The sequence below is a fragment of the Neolamprologus multifasciatus genome, chromosome 3, assembly GCF_963576455.1.
Source record: "Neolamprologus multifasciatus chromosome 3, fNeoMul1.2, whole genome shotgun sequence".
Lineage (NCBI taxonomy): Eukaryota > Metazoa > Chordata > Actinopteri > Cichliformes > Cichlidae > Neolamprologus > Neolamprologus multifasciatus.
In genome coordinates this window covers 14410840-14431696 of record NC_140441.1, presented here as the reverse complement: position 1 = coordinate 14431696, position 20857 = coordinate 14410840, and the positions used below count along the sequence as shown (strand labels likewise).

The following is a 20857-nucleotide window of genomic DNA, read 5'->3' as shown; positions in this document are numbered from 1 at the left end:
CTCAGGGTACAGTACGTGATATTAAGGGCAGGCGGTCAACACTGGGGAAGACAAGAAGCAGACGTACTTCCAAGAGGGAGCTGCAGTGAGGACACAGCCTGGTCACTGAGGTCAGAGGTCAGAATCTGAAACAGCTCAGGTTTATATTTTAGGTGTTATAAAAATTCTAAATGTATTTATAAAGAAACCTTTAAATAATAGTCATAATTATGATTATTATAAGAAATATCAAACATTTAAGTGGATTTTCTGTTACACATATTGTGTTAGCCCTGCGATAAACTGGCAGCCTGTCCTGTCTTTGTCCTGTATCAGCTGGGATAGGCTTCATCCTCCCGCAACCCTGAACTGGATACATTGTATTCCAATTATGTAATCTGATCATTTACAAACTCAAGGTATCTAATCAAAATGTAAGTAATAATTATAAAATGGGAAAGCAGAAATAAGTGTGACATAAATGTAAATGTGTTAGCTGACCACAGCTACCTGCAGTCTGAAAAACTTTTGTTGTCAAGTTTGCAGGTCTATCAGCACGAGACATTCTTACATAGAAGAGACTGTTAAAGTCTCTAACTCAGTGAAGCATTATTGGTCCAGTCTGTTTAGATAAATATAGTAAGTTGATGTATGTCCGTTTATTGACACATTTTCTTAAGTGCTTATCCAGTTCAGGATCACAGTGGAGCTGCAGCTGGATATGTTCAGTAAAGTAACTTAAAAAATTAACAATAAACCTGCATCCCTGTACATTGTTGTCCACAGGATGAGAAAATCAAACTGGAAGACTGTGGAACATGTTAATAAATGTTTGTGTTTATCCCTGTGTCTTTCACAGGAGGCGCTGGAAGGTTTCCCTAATAGTTCCTGGTGAATCAAAGCAGAACCATAAAGGTTGCTGGACTGCATGATGGCCTTACCCCTGAAGAGTCATCCTGTTAAAGGAGGAACCAGTTAGAAGCTGTTTTCAAAGTAGCTGAGCAGATTTCATCTCAAGTAAGCGATTAACTGTTTGTTTGTTTGTTCTGCCACTTAAAGAGCATTTAAGGACGTCTTTTGAGTGTCCAGTTGAATTAATTCTATATTCTCCTGGTTCTATCAGGACATACAGCGGAGTGGCAACTTTACCGTGTCCATCCATTTCAGCTCCAAGTCTGTCAGAAGGAAGAACAAATGAGTCAGCTGCAGCAACTACTCGTTAAACGCTGTAACTTATCAGAGCTCTGTTTGATAGCGGCTGATTTATAAAAATAACAGTCTTTATAAATCTGCACCGGTTATTGGGTTACCCAAGGCTTATATGTGCGAATGTTTGCTTGTGAGAGCAGTGGCGGTCCTAGCCTGTTTGGCGCCCTGGGCGAACACTCCCTCTGGCGCCCCCCCCCCCCCCCACACACACACACACACACAAAACATATTAAGGATTGTACATTAACATAAAACTGTTGTACACACACATATGAAGAGAGAGAGAGTATGCATAGTATGCAAACGGCTACCTAACAGCCATCATAATTCGTCATACAATGAGAACAGGACAAATCAACAATGACTAATTAATATTAAAAACTGTAACATAATGTATTGTTTGGAGTTTAGTCTGTTACTGTTACTATTTTTACCATTTCTTCTTGGAGCAACTGTAACACACATAATTTCCTTAGAGATTAATAAAGTATTCTGATTCTGATTGTTTCAGGATGACCTGCCATTATCCAATCACACATCTGCTTACCTGTATCTTTTGCTCGTTTCTCCTCCTCTTCTTTTCTCTTTTTTCTAAACTGAGGACCTGATGGCTTTGAACTTTTCTTGTCCATCTTCCATTGGTTTTAATTTTGCACTCCAGTATGAACACCCATCCCTCAACCCGAGGATCACCACAACATGATCTAACACACCTACACCTTAGTCACAGATTCACTTTGTCTAGGGTGCATTTCTGAGATTTCACACAACCCAGGATTCATATCATGAATCCATAATGGGCTTGGATTTACAACATTATAAATGAAATGTGGTCTATTTGGAAGCAGCAGGGCCCACCGCCCCTTTCGACGGGTTGTGTGTGAGACTTTAAATCATCAAACTGTAAATTTTACATTTTAAATTGTTATTGATCACTTTACCCCGAGTCCTAACGTGTATATTTATTTTCTTACTCTTCTTATATTTATTGTTTGTTTGCTTGCACTGCTGTAACTGGAGCCTCGTCGTCTCGTCTCTCTATATACTGGACTGTAGCGGAGATGACAATAAAGTTTACTTTGACTTCAGCAGCGAGCAGGCGCGCCGAGGGCTCTCGCGCTCACTTTTCGTGTATAGAATTAAAAAAACACAGATAAAATTAAAAAAAAAAACATCGGTGAAAATTATAAGTCTGTATTATAATGTCTGGTGTTTTTGTGTTTGTTGGTTTGTTTTTATTTTGTTTTACTTTACGAGTTGGTTATTAGATGCTGCTGTTAGAAAATCCCCCGCCGCCCCGCCCCCTCTTCCCTGTGTCACAAGCAGCAGGCGCTCCTCGCAAACGAAGGGCGCCATTACTCCCAGCAAATGGGCGATAGAAAACCAATCGGTGCCTATGCCATTCCCAATATGCGCTGGCTGACGTCGGGGCAGCATGAGTACGAGCATTTTTTTTTTGCCGATGCCGGTGATGGCGCCCCCACCACGATGCCGCCTCGGGCAACCGCCCGTGTCGCCCGTATCTAAAACCGCTACTGTGTGAGAGCAGCTAGCCGGAGTTCAAAGGAGCTGGCCTCGCAGCCTGTCAAGGAATGCGCTGGAAGGAACCAGGTTTCGTAAGATTTGAGTTTCAGACTTTATATAAATTTTGAAACTAAAATCCAGTCTTTACTGGTATTGAGCCCCGCTTCGTGTGTCTCCACCTCGGCGACCAACAGTAATCGTGTCTATAAAAGCACACACACGCTTCACTTCTTACACCGGCTCACAACCATGTCTCCGCCCCGCCCCGCTCCGTGTGTTACGATTACTGTTGGTCGATGAGGTGGAGACACACGAAGCGGGGCGGAGACACAACCATGACACAACCATGTCTCCGCCCCGCCCCGCAGGCTGACCAAAATGGGAGAAAAATGGACAAATACTGCCTGTTTGAATGAGTCTCAGTTTCTGCTGCAACATTCAGATGGTAGAGTCTGCAGTAAACAGCTTGAAAGCATGAATCCATCCTGCCTTGTTCAGGCTGCTGGTGAAATGCGTTGGGGGATACGTTCTTGGCACACTTTGGACCACTTAGTACCAAATAAGCACAATTTAAATACCACAGCTTACCCGAGTATTCTTGCTGACCATCTCCATCCTACGGTGTATTCATCTCCTGATGACAGCTTCCAGCAGGATAACACAACATGCTACAAACTCAAATCATCTCAAACTGGTTTCTGAACATGACAGTGAGTTGTGTTTTTGTGAGTGTGTGTTCATCAACTTCTCTTCATCCAGGCTTAGCATCAGATTCAGCCAGTGGATGATTACGATTGGTGACCTTGAGATACCATCACAAAATTAATAAATACATAAAAAAATACAATATAATGTTTTTCCCGGTGTGTAAATCCAAATGGAGCATCATCAATTGCTTATGTTTATAGGACCACCTTGTGTCTTCCTTTTATATTTTATTTTCCTTTGCTGTAAGAGCTCGGTAACACCGAAATTTCTCTTCAATTGGATAATAAAGGCTTATTCTATTCTATTCTATTCTATTCTATCCTATCAACTTCAAAATGTGTGTCTTGAAAGGTTTTTTAAGAAAAAAAATTAGGACAACATAACAAAAAAAACATCACTTTTTATTGTCTTCATTCATGCTCAATCATTCAGGTAAGGAAATCCCTAAAAGTGATTCTGTTCATCTGGACGTGGCGTTTTCAGTCGAAGAAATTCTGCTAAGTGACTTCTTCAGTCTCAGCTGACTGCAGGTTTCCTGAACCCTGTAAACAGTACATTTGTATAATAACTTAAACTAGCTCCACTGACAAAAACCGGGCTATGAGGTCAGTTTTATGATCATTAATTTGCAAATTGTCATATTAATGCCCTGAGAAAGCACCTAAAGAAAGCTCCAGGTGTTCCTGGAGAGAAGGACAACTGCTGGCTTATCCTGTACGTGTCAGGAGTATCGGAACAGCTGAGACATATTTTTTCTAAACAACGTGTCTCTGTGGCTTTTAAACCCCAAACACTATGTCAAAGATTGGCAGGTCCCCAACCTTTCTTCTGTTTCGACCTTTATAAGCGTCACCGAGGTTTGCCTGAGCCGGTGTAAGAAGTGAAGTCTTCCGCGCGTGTATGCAGTTCCTGGCGAGAAGTGGCCTCTTCGCGCGAAAGGGTGGTGGGCGGGAGTTTGCATACAAGCACGGATAAGAGCAGAGTTTGCATACACCGTGGCGGGGTTATAAAATAAAGAGTAATAAAATGACAACACCACCTAGGGGAATTTCACCCCCAGGAAATTCCTATTTAAGAAAAATAGATTAAAGGAATAAAAGAGGCCGCACATATTCAAGGATGCACACAGAGGCAGGTTGGCTCCAATATTAATTATTTTATTTATAGTTAAAATAGACAAAATATTAGAAAACAAAATGTAGAGTAACATAGTGTACACTGTTAAGCGCCAGGAGGATTGCCATGATTTATACATCAGAGAAACCAAACAACCTCTGGCAAAGCAGATGGCACAACACAGGAGAGCTACCTCGTCAGGCCAGGACTCTGCAGTCTATTCACACCTACAGGCCAGTGGACACTCTTTCAATGATGAGGATGTAACATCCTGGACGGGGAGGAACGCTGGTTTGAGCACGGAGTCAAGGAGGCCATTTATGTTAAAAGGGAAAGACCATCTCTGAATCGAGGAGGGGGCCTAAGGGTACAACTGTCACCATCTTACAATGCTGTGATTGCAGCTTTTACTGCCTTACTTTCAGTTAATGTATTTTGTTTTGCACTATGCATATTTTATATGCCATTAGGTCATTTATTGTGAAAATTCTCATGTAGGAACTATTGTACTGCATGTTGGTTCCACTGGTGCACCTGAGGGAGATGCACGCCCATGTTCATGTGCACGCCCATGGCAAGTTGAAGCAAGAGAAGCCAATTTAATTAAGAGAAAGTTGTTCTTAAAAGTATCTGTAAAGTGCTCATTTCTGCCTCAAAGCATGGGTCAGCCAGCGAGGTATGTTTGTATGTTATATAGATCATTTTATGTCTTTATTTCACTCGTCTTACTATTTCATTGAATTTTATGTTATGTTTTAGTTCGACGGTGGCGTAGTTTGTGATCAAGGTGAAGCTGTAACAACCCCAAGACCTTACAACTAACATTAAAGCCAACTTCATGCCATCAGTAAAAGAACTCTTTATTGACTTTAAGAAGAGGTAGAAGTGATAGTCGAACTCGGACCTGCATGATTCCCGGCCCCCTGGTGGTGACATCGTGCCAATGCACCAAGGACCAAGCTGCTGCAAATGTTAATGGACACACAAGTTCACAGTTGCTTCTTCATAAAGATGTCTAGAAGCCAGACATTAAAGTTCATGTTTGGAAAGATGACACAAGGAGGAAGAAACAATAAGGAACTGTGTTAAGCCTGACAACAACAGCATCACAAGTTAGCAAGAAGGGAATTAATGCACCCAAGTTCACAATTCATTACTCAAGTCAAGTTAAAAGGAGATTTTGGATCAACAAATAAGTGCATTACAAGAAAATCAAAATGTCAGACACAAATGAGACAGAAATTGAAGCTCCCAGTGCAGAACAAGCTGCAAGGCAAGTGGATGAAACCTCTTTAGAGCAAACAGTGCAAATAGAGCAACGTAGAAGTGAAAGGCCTCGCATGCTCACAGAAAAGGGAAAAGAATTCCATAAAGAAAGGTTACAAGGGCTGCAACGTCACTTGGACAGTATTTATGACAGATGGAAAGCATTAATCAAAGTGGCAAAAAAATCTGTTATAAAGGGAGATCCACCTGACATTCTTGAAGGTCACATGAACGTTGTACAAAGAGAAGCAGCCGAGCTTAATGATATTTATGATGAATACAGAGCAATGGATGGACCACCTCATGATATGCGTTCCAAGCTAGACAAATGCACATCAGTGACTACAGTAGTTTTGCAGAAGATCAAATGTCACATTAAAGGAGAAACTCAAGAGGAGATTGTATGGCCTGATGCAGGCTCTATATTTACATCCTCTAGCTCTGTTAGTGTCTCAGTTCATAGTCCATTTAAAGCCAATACAGTTCTTTCTAATGGTTCCTCCTCCAAAAGACAAGAAGCTGCAGCAGAGTATGAAGCCACAAAGGCTGTGCTTCAGATAATGACAGAACAAGAGAAGTACAGAGAAAGAATGCAAATGCTTGAAGAAGAAGAAAAACGCATATCCGCAGAGCAAGCATCTGCTGCAATGTCACAACGTCTCCTAGAGGAAAAGGAGGAAACTGAGCGCAAGTTACAAAGAGAAAAGGCGAAAGCGGCCGTGATAAAGAGACAACAAGAGGAAAGTGCTGCAAGGAGAAGGTCAGTTGAGGACTTAAGAAGAGAAATTGAAAGATTGGAAAATCTGAAAGGACTCAAGGCAGCACAGGCAAAACTACAAGTTTATGAGGAGGACTATGTTTCAGTAAAGCAAGAAAGAGTCACTCTAAACCCTGCAAACTTACAGGTAACAGAGTCCAAGAATACTGCTAATCAACCCTTACAACCACAAAGAGAGTTAAATGTCACTTATGAGAGCACAGGTGAGCTCGTAAAGGTTTTGGCAGAAGCTATGTCAGCTAATAGACTGCCTATTCCAGAGCCCTCGGTATTTAGTGGGGATCCACTTAAGTTTAAGCATTGGAAGGCATCCTTTCAGACTCTAATAGAGAGAAAGAACATTCCCACTGCCGAAAAGATATTTTTTCTACAGAAGTATGTTGGTGGCTGTGTTAAGGAAGCCTTAGATGGCTATTTTCTGATTGGCTCTGAAGACTCATATGAGGCAGCATGGAATATGCTCAATGAACGTTATGGAGAGCCTTTTGTCATTGCTAAGGCCTTTAGAGACAAGTTACATACCTGGCCAAAGGTGACAGGAAAGAATAGTGCAGAGCTAAGAACGTTTGTGGACTTTTTACAAAGTTGCCAATCTGCAATGACTAATAATGAGAATCTGAACTTTCTCAATGATGGCATTGAGAATCAAAGACTTGCTGCTAAACTACCAGATTGGTTAAGTAACAGGTGGAACCGAAAGGCTACAGAGTACCAGCTGGAGCACAAAAGATTCCCACGTTTCAGTTACTTTGTAACATTCCTGTCAATGGAGGCAAGTATCGCATGTAATCCCATTACATCATACCAAGCCATAAGACAAAGTGACTTTGACCAACCAAAGACAAAACCTCAACCTACATCCATTCCTAAGAGACAAGATACAGTGAAAATCTTCACAACTAACTCTACTGAAAGAAGCATGGTCTCTTGTGTGTTTTGTAAAAGAGCAGGACACGGCTTACACAAGTGTCGTAAGTTCACTGAGAAACCTGTCGCTGAGAGAGTCAAATTCATTCAAGGTGAAAAATTATGTTTTGGCTGTTTAAACAGCGGCCATTTCTCCAAGAACTGCAGCAACAAGATGACATGCAACACATGCTCAAAACGGCATCCTACATGCCTGCATGAAGAAAGACAAAGACAAGAGACAAAGAAAGAACCACCTAAAGAGCAACAAGTAAGTGAACTGAAGGAAACCCAGCATCAGGTAACACAGTCACAAGACACAGTCAATGAGACCACATCTAATAGAGTGACTCATGAAAGTAAAAACACACAGACATCTGCAATAGTACCAGTCTACGTATCCACACAAAATGAGCCAAGTAAAGAAGTACTGATCTACGCTCTGCTGGACACACAGAGTGATTCTTCATTTATTCTTAATGAAGTAGCAAACAACTTGGACACAACCAAAACTCAAGTTAAGCTCAATCTATCTACAATGTCATCCAAGAAAACCACTGTACCATGCACAAAACTTGAATCTCTGCAAATAAGAGGACTGTTTTCCAAGAAGAAACTCACTGTACCAGTTGTTTACACACGGGACTTTATACCCGCTAATCGTAGTCATATTCCTACTCCAGACACTGCAAGGGCATGGTCACATTTGGAGCATCTCACTGAACATATTGCCCCCCCTTTGGACTGTGAAATAGGACTCCTGTTAGGGTACAACTGCACACAAGCCTTAATGCCCAGAGAGGTCGTATGTGGTGAAGAAAACCAGCCGTACGCTCAGAGAACAGATTTGGGTTGGAGCATCATCAGCTACTGTGATTCATGTGATACGGGTAATGATGTAATTGGAGTAAGTCACCGCATCATTGTAAAACAAGTTATACCAGAGACTGAGCCACCCACAAAGCTAAAGAATAAGGTTCATTACATCTGCAAGACACAAATAAAGGAAGTAACATTTCCAGATGTAATCAAAGCACTTGAATCAGACTTTACAGAGAGAGCAGTGGAAGAGACAAGCATTTCGCAAGAAGATGTTCGCTTTATTACAAAGCTACAAGAAGGAATAAAGCAAAAGCTAGATGGACACTATGAAATGCCACTGCCTTTCAAAAGCGACAGACCAAATCTTCCCAATAACATGCCAGGTGCAATGCAACGTTTAAGTAGTCTCGAACGCAGATTCAAAAGGGACCAAAGGTACTACACAGACTATGCAAATTTTATGGCGAACATGATAGCATGTGGTGACGCAGAGAAAGTGCCGGAGAAAGAACTCTGTAATACCCCTGTTTGGTATATCCCCCACCATGGGGTATACCACCCTCAGAAGCCCGGCAAGATACGTGTAGTCTTTGACTGCTCTGCACAATATCAAGACACCTCACTGAACACGCACCTGCTTACAGGGCCTGACCTCACAAACACTTTGGTGGGAGTGCTCTGTAGGTTCAGGAAGGGCTCCGTTGCTGTAATGTGCGATGTGGAACGCATGTTTCACCAGTTCCATGTAACACCTCAAGACCAGGACTACTTACGCTTCCTATGGTGGGAGCATGGTGACCTAAGCGTTCCACCCTCAGTCTTTCGAATGAAGGTTCATCTCTTTGGCGCTGCTTCTTCTCCTGGCTGTGCCAACTTTGGGTTAAAACATCTAGCCACGCAAGGTGAGGGAAAGTTCACTCCAAACACTGTAAGGTTCATTCAAAGGAACTTTTATGTAGATGATGGACTTGTTAGTGTTATGTCAGAACCAGAAGCCATAAAACTAGTCAAAGAGGCAAGAGAACTGTGTAGCACAGGTAAACTAAGATTACACAAGTTCGTATCAAACAGTGAAAATGTGATAAAGTCATTGCCGAGAGAAGAGTGTGCCGAAAGTATTAAAGATTTAGATTTGGCACTTGGAGAGCCATTAATGGAAAGGGCTCTTGGTGTTCAGTGGTGCGTTTCTGCTGATGAGTTTCAGTTCAGAATAACTGTAAAAGAGCACCTAATGACAAGAAGAGGAATCCTGCGCACAATAGCATCAGTGTATGACCCACTGGGATTTGTGGCACCGTTCATCCTAAGAGGAAAGCAAATCCTGCAACAGCTATGTCAAGAGAAAGTTGGATGGGACGAGCCACTCTCAGATGATCTCAGCACACAGTGGGAATCCTGGCTCCTAGATCTTCAAAACCTGTCAAAGGTGAAAGTTCAAAGACATGTCTTACCTGCAAACACAGACATTGCACAGTGTGAATTACACCATTTTTCAGACGCTAGTATGACAGGCTACGGAGAGTGTAGTTATTTAAGAACAGTAACATCAAAGGGTGATGTTCATTGTGCCCTAGTCCTGGGAAAGGCACGTGTAGCCCCAACCAAGGTCACTACTGTCCCTAGACTTGAATTAACGGCTGCAGTTGTTGCAGCAAGAACAAGTGCAATGTTAAGAAATGAACTGGAGATAAGTGATCTTGAAGAACACTTCTGGACAGATTCCAAGGTAGTGTTGGGATACGTGAATAATGATGCAAAGAGATTTCACGTGTTTGTGGCAAATAGGATTCAAAGGATACGGTCACTCACAGACCCACGACAGTGGCATCATGTACCATCTGAAAGTAATCCCGCAGACCATACATCAAGAGGGCTCACTGTCCAACAGCTACTCAACTCTAACTGGTTTAAAGGTCCAGAATTTTTGTGGCAAAGCGAGCTACCCGTTGAAAATGGCAAGTTTACGGAAGTCAAGCCAAATGATCCAAATTTAGAGCCTCTTACACCGAATCATATTCTCATGATGAAGTCCAGTGTTATTCTACCTCCTCCTGGTGAATTTGTGAGCCAGGACCTGTACCTAAGAAGGAGATGGCGCCAAGTTCAGTTTTTGGCCAATGAATTCTGGACAAGGTGGAAAAAGGAATACCTTCTCAATCTTCAACAGAGACAAATCTGGCAAAGAGATAAAAGGAATGCAAAGGTGAATGACATTGTTATTCTCCAAGAGGACAATTCTCCAAGGAACAAGTGGAAATTGGCAAAAGTAACAGAGGTATATCCAAGTGCAGATGGAAGAATTAGAAAGGTTAAGCTTTTCCTCAGTGATTCAACCTTGGATAAGGATGGGAAAAGGACTGTCAAACCAGTGTATCTTGATAGGCCAGTACACAAAACTGTGTTATTGCTAGAAGCAGAATAAATGCTAAAATGTAAACATGTTCCTATTATAATGTGTTTAAGTAGAAATCACAATAGTTTTGTGATTTGGTGGGAGTTTTACTGCCTTACTTTCAGTTAATGTATTTTGTTTTGCACTATGCATATTTTATATGCCATTAGGTCATTTATTGTGAAAATTCTCATGTAGGAACTATTGTACTGCATGTTGGTTCCACTGGTGCACCTGAGGGAGATGCACGCCCATGTTCATGTGCACGCCCATGGCAAGTTGAAGCAAGAGAAGCCAATTTAATTAAGAGAAAGTTGTTCTTAAAAGTATCTGTAAAGTGCTCATTTCTGCCTCAAAGCATGGGTCAGCCAGCGAGGTATGTTTGTATGTTATATAGATCATTTTATGTCTTTATTTCACTCGTCTTACTATTTCATTGAATTTTATGTTATGTTTTAGTTCGACGGTGGCGTAGTTTGTGATCAAGGTGAAGCTGTAACAACCCCAAGACCTTACAACTAACATTAAAGCCAACTTCATGCCATCAGTAAAAGAACTCTTTATTGACTTTAAGAAGAGGTAGAAGTGATAGCAGCCATTCCCCAACTCTTTGTGAATGGTACTCATGACCATTGATCAACGGTTTTTGATCAATGGTCATGACAATTTGCAAATTAATGATAAAAAAAAAAACATCATTGTGCAAATGTACTGTTTATAAGATTGGGGAAACCTGCCGTCAGCTGAGACTGAAGAAGTCACTTGGATGAGTGAAGAAACATTTCTCCCACTGAAAACGTTACATCCAGATGAACAGAATCAACTTTTTGGGTGTTTATGTGTCTCATATGCAAAATTAAATGTCCACAAACTGACTAACCTACAGCTGTTAAAATGTTTTAATTATATTTTGTTAATCATAAAGCGCCACGTGAGTAACATTTCCTTTCCTGCCAGATTAAGAGCACACATTGTTGTGGGATCTGGTTCCACTGGAGGTGCATCAGTGAAACATCCACTGAGTGTTTGAGGTTTGAGTTTTATAATTTTTACTTCAATTTTTAAAGCCAAACTGATATCTATTATGGACAACAGCTAGACTAACAGGTTGTCTATTATGAGCCTGCAGACGCCCTGAGCAGCTCTGTTACAGGACAGAGGGCTAAACTGCAGCAGCTAAACTGTACAATACAGACATGTAATCAGGGCTGTGCAGAGATGTCCGAAGGGGAGGGTGCTTAAAGTTAAAAAGGGGCACATAGGACCAGGCTGAATAACAACAACACACATTCATCAAGAATCTAACATGGAATCGCATCATACTACAGTAACCTTAAAAATCTTCTGCAGTAGATCAAAAACTGAAGAAAAACATGAATCAATACATGAACATTACCCGATGAAGCGAAGCAGACCAAAGTTACAGAGGTTTTAGAAACACAGCCAAACGTTTTTCAATTTTGCATCATTTTACAAAAGTTTAAATTTCTTCAGTATTGAACAGCAGAAATTAGGCTTTCTTGTCCGGGATCATTAAAGTAAAACAAAAAAAGAAAGAAAGACAGCGGCCGACAGCGGTAGACTGGTGAGTAATACGCGAATGAATAATGCAGAAAAAAGAGATTTGAGATGGGAAATTGTTTTTTGAAGTACAGAGAGAAAGAGAGAGAGAGAGCGCTGTGCATGAAGTGTGATTTTATTGTGTTGGAAGCAAAACAGCTAAAGTAAGAGGGAATTCATGACAACATTTCTTCTTTTGCTGCTGGTTCAGTGAAGTTTGGCTAGAGAGACAAAACCTGCAGTTTGGAATCTAGCGCAAAAAAGACATAAACACAAAGCGCGGACCATGGTTACAATGTTGCTGCTGCTCCTGCTACTAATAGTGCTGCAGGGCAGGGCTATAGGAGATACGGTATCTGATTAAACAAGTGTTATGAGGTAACCTGTTACATCATAGGTGACAGCATTTTCAATAAATAAAAATCAAGAAATTCGATAACAGAATAAGAACAGAAGAGCAGTATCTCAAACTATTTTATGTCTTTCTTTTTTGTTTTTTTTGCTTTTTACAAAGAAGTCAAATAGTTTTAAACAGGCGACTGATGATGAGGTTAGCGCTATGAGGTTTCCCTACATGTCGATCCTGCTCCAATATGTTATGTTATGTTATGTTATGTTATGTTATGTTATGTTATGTTATGTTATGTTGTAGCGGTTTTTGATACGGGCGACACGGGCGGTTGCCCGGGCGGCATCGTGGTGGGGAGCGGCATCACGGGCATCAGCAAAAAATAAAATAAAAAAAAGAATTGCTCGTACTCATGCTGCCCCGACATCAGCCAGCGCCTGCTGCTTGTGGCACAGGGAGGAGAGGGCGGGGCGGCGAAGGATTCTCTGGCTGGCTGGAGCGGCATTTAATAACCTGCTCGCAAAATGAAAGAAAATAAAAACAAAACAACAAACACGAAAACACGAAAACACCAGACATTATGATACAGACTTATAATTTGCACCGATGTTTTTTTGAAATTCTATACGCAAAAACTGAGCGCGAGAGCCCTCGGTGCGCCTGCTCGCTGCTGAAGTCAAAGTAAACTTTGTCATCTCCGCTACATACAGTCCAGTATATAGAGACGAGACGACGAGGCTTCAGTTACAGCAGTGCAAGAAAAAAAACAATAAATATAAGAAGAGTAAGAAAATAAATATAAACTTTAGGACTCGGGGTAAAGGGATCAATAACAATTTCAAATTTATAATTTACAGTTTGATGATTTAAAGTCTCACACACAGCCCGTCGAAAGGGGAGGGGGGCAGCTGCTTCCAAATAGAGCACATTTCATTCTTAATGTTGTAAATCCAAGCCCATTATGTATTCATGATTTGAATCCTGGGTTGTGTGAAATCCCAGAAATACACTAGACAAAGTGAATCTGTGAACTAAGGTGTAGGTGTGTTAGGTTATGTTGTGGTGATCCTCGGGTTTGGGGGTGGGTGTTCATACTGGAGTGCAAAATTTAAACCAATGGAAGATGGACAAGAAAAGTTCAAAGCCATCAGGTCCTCAGTTTAGAAAAAAGAGAAAAGAAGAGGAGGAGAAACAAGCAAAAGATACAGATGTGTCATTGGATAATGTGAGTGAGTGTATCACAGCCGAGATGACTGTGTGAGAAATGTAATGTGAGGGATGTTAGTGAAAAATGGCATCGGCATCCGGTGTGTGTTTTCCCTCCGTCGTGTTCGTGTTTTAGTTCCCTTGCGGTTATGTGTTGGTTACCGCAGTACGAAAGTTAGAAACATGTGAATCACATCATAACAAGAAAATGACGTGACCAACCGTCCTCTTTATTTTTTTTACTTGTTGACTTGTAAAAGCCTATATGACATTTTTTTATTTCACCATTAATTAACTGCACAGAGAAGGCATCGTTTAAATATGTTTAAATAGTTTTCTTTGAACAAACGGTATTATTAAAGTTCTTCATGACTGAACTTCTGTTTAGGGGACATCTCAAAATTGTTTCACAGCATATTTCAGGACATTGTCCGTATCTGTGACAAACGCAAAGGTATCTCCACCTCGGACAGTATCCTTTCATGTTTTACTGCTTTTATTCACTCAGCCAAACTGACTTAGTAAGATTAAACTATGTGCTGAATTCTGCTGCCCTTCTTACTCAAAAAACAAAAGCAAAACAAAAAGTCTCCTATTTTGGCCAAATCCTTCAAATCCTGACACATCTGAAACATTTGCTGCTGTACTTACAGTTTTAAGGTGAGTTTCATGGTCCTGTAGACCTCAACTTCTCAGAATATATAGAAACATTGTACATGCATATCAAAATCACTCCAGGCCTTAATATTAACATGCTTTTTCTCACACCGGCAAATCAATAATGCTGGCGTCTCCCTCCGCCAAGAAGTGGGCCATGAACTTCTCACTCACCAGGACAGCCTCTCTGGAGGAGTTGTTGGCTGCTACATGACCCAGGCCTTTTTTGAAAAATCAACCTGTGATAAGACATAGCATATCAAGATAGTTATTATCATATAACTAAAGATGAACCAAACTGTTCACAATTTTATCTAGCTCTCAGTTTAAAAAAAAAAAGGCTGGTGACCCCTGTTATAGAGTCTGACAGCTGCAGGGATTGTATACAAATATTCAACGGGTTCTATACCAGAATTAAACCAGGTCTAAATAAAAAAAAGGACTTTATAAGATAGACCTTCTGAGTATCACTAGAAATATTATAAACAGTCGTTTCCATACCACAGTTTGCTATCAGTAAACACCGATGGCATTCACTGATAACATACACATCCATGTTATCAGTGTATAAACTGATAGTTTAGCATATATTAGCACAGGTATCAATAAAGGACTACCGTATTAAAGACTTTTACTAACCTCAGGCAGACGGACAGGCGCTCTGCAGGTGGGATTGAGCGCCTGTAGTTGGTGTCTAGGCGGGCGATGCTTGGACCCACGCGGGACAGCAGGTCCTCAAACTGGGCGAGGGAAAGACGGTGGTATCGCTGAAAGCGGCCGTCATCCAGACGCAGCTCCTGCATGGAGCAAGTGGTGAAACTCACCAAACTGCTCATGCTTCTGGAGGACCTGATGGACCCAGGTACTGTGAGGACGTCCTTTACGCCGCTGCTCTGCTCTCCACAGTAAATAGAGAAGGGAGACTCTCCCTCCAAACGCTAGATTGACAGCTGCCATCTTGCAAACATACCGTCTGGCACTACTTCCTCCCACATTTCTGCTTCACAAGCTTCAAAATTGCATATTTTCACACACGAATAATTGGCGTTGGACGTGCGTTGCGAATGTGCACGTCAAGCTAGGGGCGTCTGGCGCGTTTTGGTTGCGTCTATCGCGTTCGGTGAACGCAAGGGAGAGGCCAGCCACCCTTCGGAGGAAGCTCCTTTCCGCCGCTTGTATCCGCGATCTCATTTTTTGGTCATTACCCACAGCTCGTGACCATAGGTGAGGGTAGGGACGTAAATCAATCGGTAAATTGAGAGCTTCGCTTTTATGCTCAGCTCTCTCTTCACCACGACAGACCGGTGCAGCCTCCACATCACTGCGGCCGCAGCACCAATCCGTCTGTCGATCTCCGACTCCCTTCTGCCATCACAAGACCCCGAGATACTTGAACTCCTCCACTTGGGGCAGGAACTCATCCCCGACCCGGAGTGGGCACTCCACCCTTTTCCGGCTGAGAACCATGGCCTCAGATTTGGAGGTGCTGATCCTCATTCCCGCTGCTTCACACTCGGCTGCGAACTGTTCCAGTGCGAGCTGGAGGCCCTCACCCGATGAAGCCAACAGAACCACATCATCCGCGAAAAGCAGAGATGAGATTCTGAGGCCACCTACGTGAAAGCCCTCCGCCACTTGGCTGCGCCTAGAAATCCTGTCCATAAAATTATGAACAGAATTGGTGACAAAGGGCAGCCCTGGCGGAGCCCATCACCCTGCGGGAACAAGTCCGACTTATTGCCGGCAATGCGAACCAAGCTCTTGCAACGGTCGTGTAAGGACCAATGGGCCAGACACCCCATACTCCCGGAGCACCTCCCACAGGACACCCCGAGGGACACGGTCGAATGCCTTCTCCAAGTCCACAAAACACATGTAGACTGGTTGGGCAAACTCCCATGAACCACCATTTGGTTCGGGCGTCATTGTGATTATAAAAATTAATATACAGCTTGTATGTACTCAATTTCCATATCTTTAAAAGATGTGTGCACATTATGTCACTCATCCAAGTGACATCTTCAGTCAAATGCGCATTATTGATGCATGAATGATAACATTTGTTTAAATCTATTGCGAAGTTGGCAAAAAGGTTTGTACCACCTTGTGACAGTATAAAGTGTGTGAAACATACTTGATCTTGGCTTAGTCCATCTCCTAACAATTGATTGCAAGCATTCATAACCACAGGCTGGTCTGCTTCATTGTTGTTTTGCTGATCCAGAGTCCTTCCCTTGTTATTTTATTCCTAGTGCTACAATAACGAAGTAATTAGAAAATAAATAAATAAATATAAAATAAAATAAAATAAAATAATGTATTTATGATGCTTTAGTTTGTTTGTCTATCAATTCTGTGCAAAGGAGAAAGTTTGTTAAATGTTTAAATTGTACAGATACAATAATTTTGTTTTGATTTAAAATCAGCATTTTGTCATATTTATAATATAAATCTAATATAGCTATTCTTAATGTGTTTTCTTTAAAACCCAGTGTGTGTGTGTGTGTGTGTGTGTGAGTACTACGGCAGTGGAAAAAAGCACAAAAGGAGCAGGTGCTAATTTTTATTTATTCATTCATTCGTAATTTTTACAGCTTGAGAAAACTGTAAAAACTTTAGTTATTGTTATAAATCTCCCTTTAACACCATTTTTGTGTTTATTTTATCTGAAAATATAAAAAACTTAACATATGTGTTAACAAAACAAAAATGTACTTTTCATAATATTAGTATCATTAAAAGATTTCCATTTGACTGTTTAAATGTAATATAATAAAAAATATCAATTTTATATTTAAAATAATCTTAAAATATTATTGTACAAAATTGGCAGTAATTTAATTTGTTTAATAGTTTTAGCTGATCGTCTGTGACACCAGGAAGACCATATACCTGCATCTCTACCAACTTGCATTGCAGTTTCTGGGCTCGCCAGCCTCTTTGTTCCACATTTTTTCTAATGCAGAAGAAATTATCTCTAAGAAAAGAAACTCAGCAATCGCACAGTGGAACAAATTCTCTTCTTAAATAAAAACCAAACGGATAACCTTAAATGCATCACGTTTTTACTTTACAAATTCATAAGCATTTTACCTTTTCAGTTCACAATCAGTTCTACCTCCTGGTCAAAAATATGTATAAGAAAATTGGCCCAATATCATATTATTTATACACACAGCTGTCTTTCTGTCCAGTGATTAATTGCATGAGTTCATGGAGGCAGGACCTCACAGCAGAAGCGTACTCCATAATGTGTTGTACATTATTATATGTATGTATTTTTCATGTATTGTATTTACCAACATCAAGAAGGCACAAGTAAAGAAAGACCACACCATGGCGCATAAGCAAAGTTTATTGACCAAATTTATCTATTAAACAAATAGACATAACAATTTTTTCACCTCCCAAAAAGCAAAGCAACGGCGGCCCAATATCAGACAGAATTGTGAACTCTACTCTAGAGTGGGCGGTCATAATGAAGCAGGTCATTTTGTAGATTCAAGCTGCTCTTCATACTTTTGGCCATCAGGCGTCACCAGAGGACTGTGTTGGAAGTCCCGCAGAGGCTCTGCAAACACAGGTCACTGATGGTCTTGGTCACTCAGGCCTGTGAATCCAGTTCCTGAAGAACTCCGTCACCATCCTCTGCAGGAATATCGCAGCAAGCTTCTCTCTGTCACCATAAAGTATCACAGCCAGTCCATCAGTCTGGTGGTAGATGAGATGGAAACGAAACCAGGAATACACACACAGGACATACAGCGGAGTGGCATTTTCACCGTGTCCGTCCATTGCAGCTTCAAGTCTGTTAGAGGGAAGAACAAATCATAAGTCATAAGTAAAACGTTTTTTTGAATGAAACAAGTTGCTTTGGACTCATCGGATGTCATTGACTCACAGACACCCGTCCCTGAATGTTTAAAATATAAATAAATAAAATACTAATAAATAAAAATTAGCACCTGCCCCTTTTGCTCTATTTTCCACTGCCGTAATCAGACACACTGGGTTTGTCTCAGTAGAGGAGCTTTTTCTAGATCCTGGCAGCTCCCAGAGATGGTACAAAGTTTTACTATCCGCCCCTGATCAGAACTGTTTTCCTAATTCTGAAACAATTTGAGAATGAGGAGATTAAGGTTCTCTGAAGAAAAGAAATTTCTCTTCCCCTTTCTCCCAAAGCATTCCTGAATTCCTAAGATTGACATTTAATCTAGACATGAGCATGAAGGACTGATGAAGGACTAATGTAAATGAAGCTCTGCGCACAAAGCGCAGGTTCAGGAACAGGTTCAGGGACAGAGAGATGTGTCCTCTTTTGTTGACTTTGTTGATAAGCTGATTGAAAACTTCAGCAAACGTTTTGATAGCTTCAGCTTTGGACAGCAGCTCACCATGTTCATAAAGAACCCATTTCTCATCACTGATGTCAGAGGGTTCTCAAAGGAAGTCACACAGCACTTCAAGTGGGCAAATGCTGGGCCTCTTCAAATGCAACAGGTTGATCTCCAAGCAGATGTGGCCCTGAAAGAGCAGTTTGGAAGAACTGAACCTGCCACTTTCTGGCTCCAAATGGTCTCTGAGACAGCTTTCCCAAATTTGAGAAAAGTAGCCCTGTACATCTTGACCATGTTTGGCTCCACATACAGCTGTGAGGCAGCTTTCTCCACAATGAACATAATAAAAACTAAATATCGTTCCAGGCTCACCAATGAGCACCTACACATGTGTATGAGAATGGCCCTGACACCATTTCAGCCCAGATTTAAAATCCTGGAAGGGCAAACTAAAGCTCAATTCTCTCACTGAACAACAAAGTGGGGAAGTGGAATATAAGGGGGAAAGAAAGAAACTGTAAAATTGTTAAGATGTTTTGATGTTATCTGTTGAAAATGTATTGAGACGAGATGTAAAAGGTAAAGAAAAAGGGAAACTCAAGCTGCTGCTATTTTTTTTCTGAAATAAAGCACTTTGTTTTAAGATGCACAATTTAGCCATTTTATAGGCTGCTTTTCTATCACAATCATAACGCAAGTTAGACATGATGATGTCCCGGACCACTCAGAATTAGAGTTAAATTTACTCTATGGCCAGTGTTAACTTTTCAGTGTTAATTGTACTCAATTTAGTGTCAAAATTAACAACAAAATGTGTAAAAATATTTAACACTGAGGGTTATTCACACTGTTCAGAGTAATTTGATTACACTTTATAGAGCTATTTTTACTCCAAATTTAGTTTAATAATAACTGATGTGTAATAATATCATTTTTATTTCTCTGTAGTGTGATTTTTTCATATTCATCTTATGATGCTATATTACTAAATAACTGATCTATCCTACATTATGGAAATGACAACAAATATACAGGTTAAAGTAACAGCATTTATTATGTTTCTCATTTCAGTGTCATTTAATTAACGTAACAAACCTTTACAATTCACAGTTCTATGATGCTCACTAGAGAAAGCAATATGACATTTCCCCAATGTCGTAGTTGTTTGCAGAAAAGTAAAAAAAGTTGGTCAGGGATGAACTGTATGATGTACCAAAGACATAATGGGCCCTAAAGAGTTCATCAAGGGCTCCTACTGAACCTGTGGCTCAAATTCCATGTGCATCAGAGCTCTGAGGCCGCACACGCCTGCGGACTGGTAATCAACACTGTGTGGAGTTAAGTCTTCACTGCGTGACTAACAAACTTTACACTGACTTTTAACCAGGGGCGATTCTAGGATTAGAGCTTTGGGGGTGCTGAGCACCCAGAGAGCTGCCCAGCCAAGCAAGATAAACTTTACACGTCACGATGAGACTTCTTCCCTGTCTCTGTCAGTCCCTGCATCCTTAAATGTCTCCAGTTGTCCCGAGTTCTCTATGACTGTCTCCTTGGTGCATTTAAACAGTCTGTCTGCAAATTTCTTTATTAAATCATAAGATTCTTAAATTCATCAAGTCTCTCTGTGCCTGGGTCCTCGTCACAAAACACGACATCACTGTTTTGTATATTTTCACACAATTGAAATTTCACATTTGTGAAAGAAAACCAGAACACTTTTTTGAAAAGTCTGGAACAAAACCATCAAATCTGATAAAGGTTATTTAAATGCTGCAAAAGAAGAATGGATTGGAATAAAAAAAAAAATACATATCCTAACCTTAATTACTGGGGGGGGGGGGGATGACGCCAATAGTGAGTAAAAAGTAAACAGTATAATACAGATACATAAAAAACACTCCCAAAACAGAAAAGATTATTACAAAATATTAATAAAAACTATAAAAATGGAGGCAACTTTGCCTGTGGTAGCATGTATACAATGTATGAAAAAAATCTTTACTGCAGATACTAATTTAATAATACTAATTTTGTGTTGTAAGATTTAT

At 40.8% G+C, this 20857-nt stretch overlaps 1 protein-coding gene and 3 long non-coding RNA genes across 5 annotated transcripts in view; 3 read left to right on the top strand and 1 right to left on the bottom strand.

Moving 5' to 3' along the window:
- Positions 1-20857, bottom strand: part of dennd4c (DENN/MADD domain containing 4C) — a 205021-nt gene that overhangs the window by 110533 nt on the left and 73631 nt on the right. The window lies entirely within an intron of this gene.
- On the top strand, positions 4-2423 carry LOC146521742 (uncharacterized). The gene is made up of 3 exons (XR_014871568.1): positions 4-117; positions 839-996; positions 1103-2423. It is a non-coding gene; the product is annotated as an uncharacterized LOC146521742 (long non-coding RNA).
- LOC146521741 (uncharacterized) lies at positions 4936-6588 on the top strand. Its single transcript, XR_014873292.1, has 2 exons — positions 4936-5212; positions 5296-6588. It is a non-coding gene; the product is annotated as an uncharacterized LOC146521741 (long non-coding RNA).
- LOC146521740 (uncharacterized) lies at positions 9545-11257 on the top strand. Its single transcript, XR_014873291.1, has 2 exons — positions 9545-11076; positions 11160-11257. It is a non-coding gene; the product is annotated as an uncharacterized LOC146521740 (long non-coding RNA).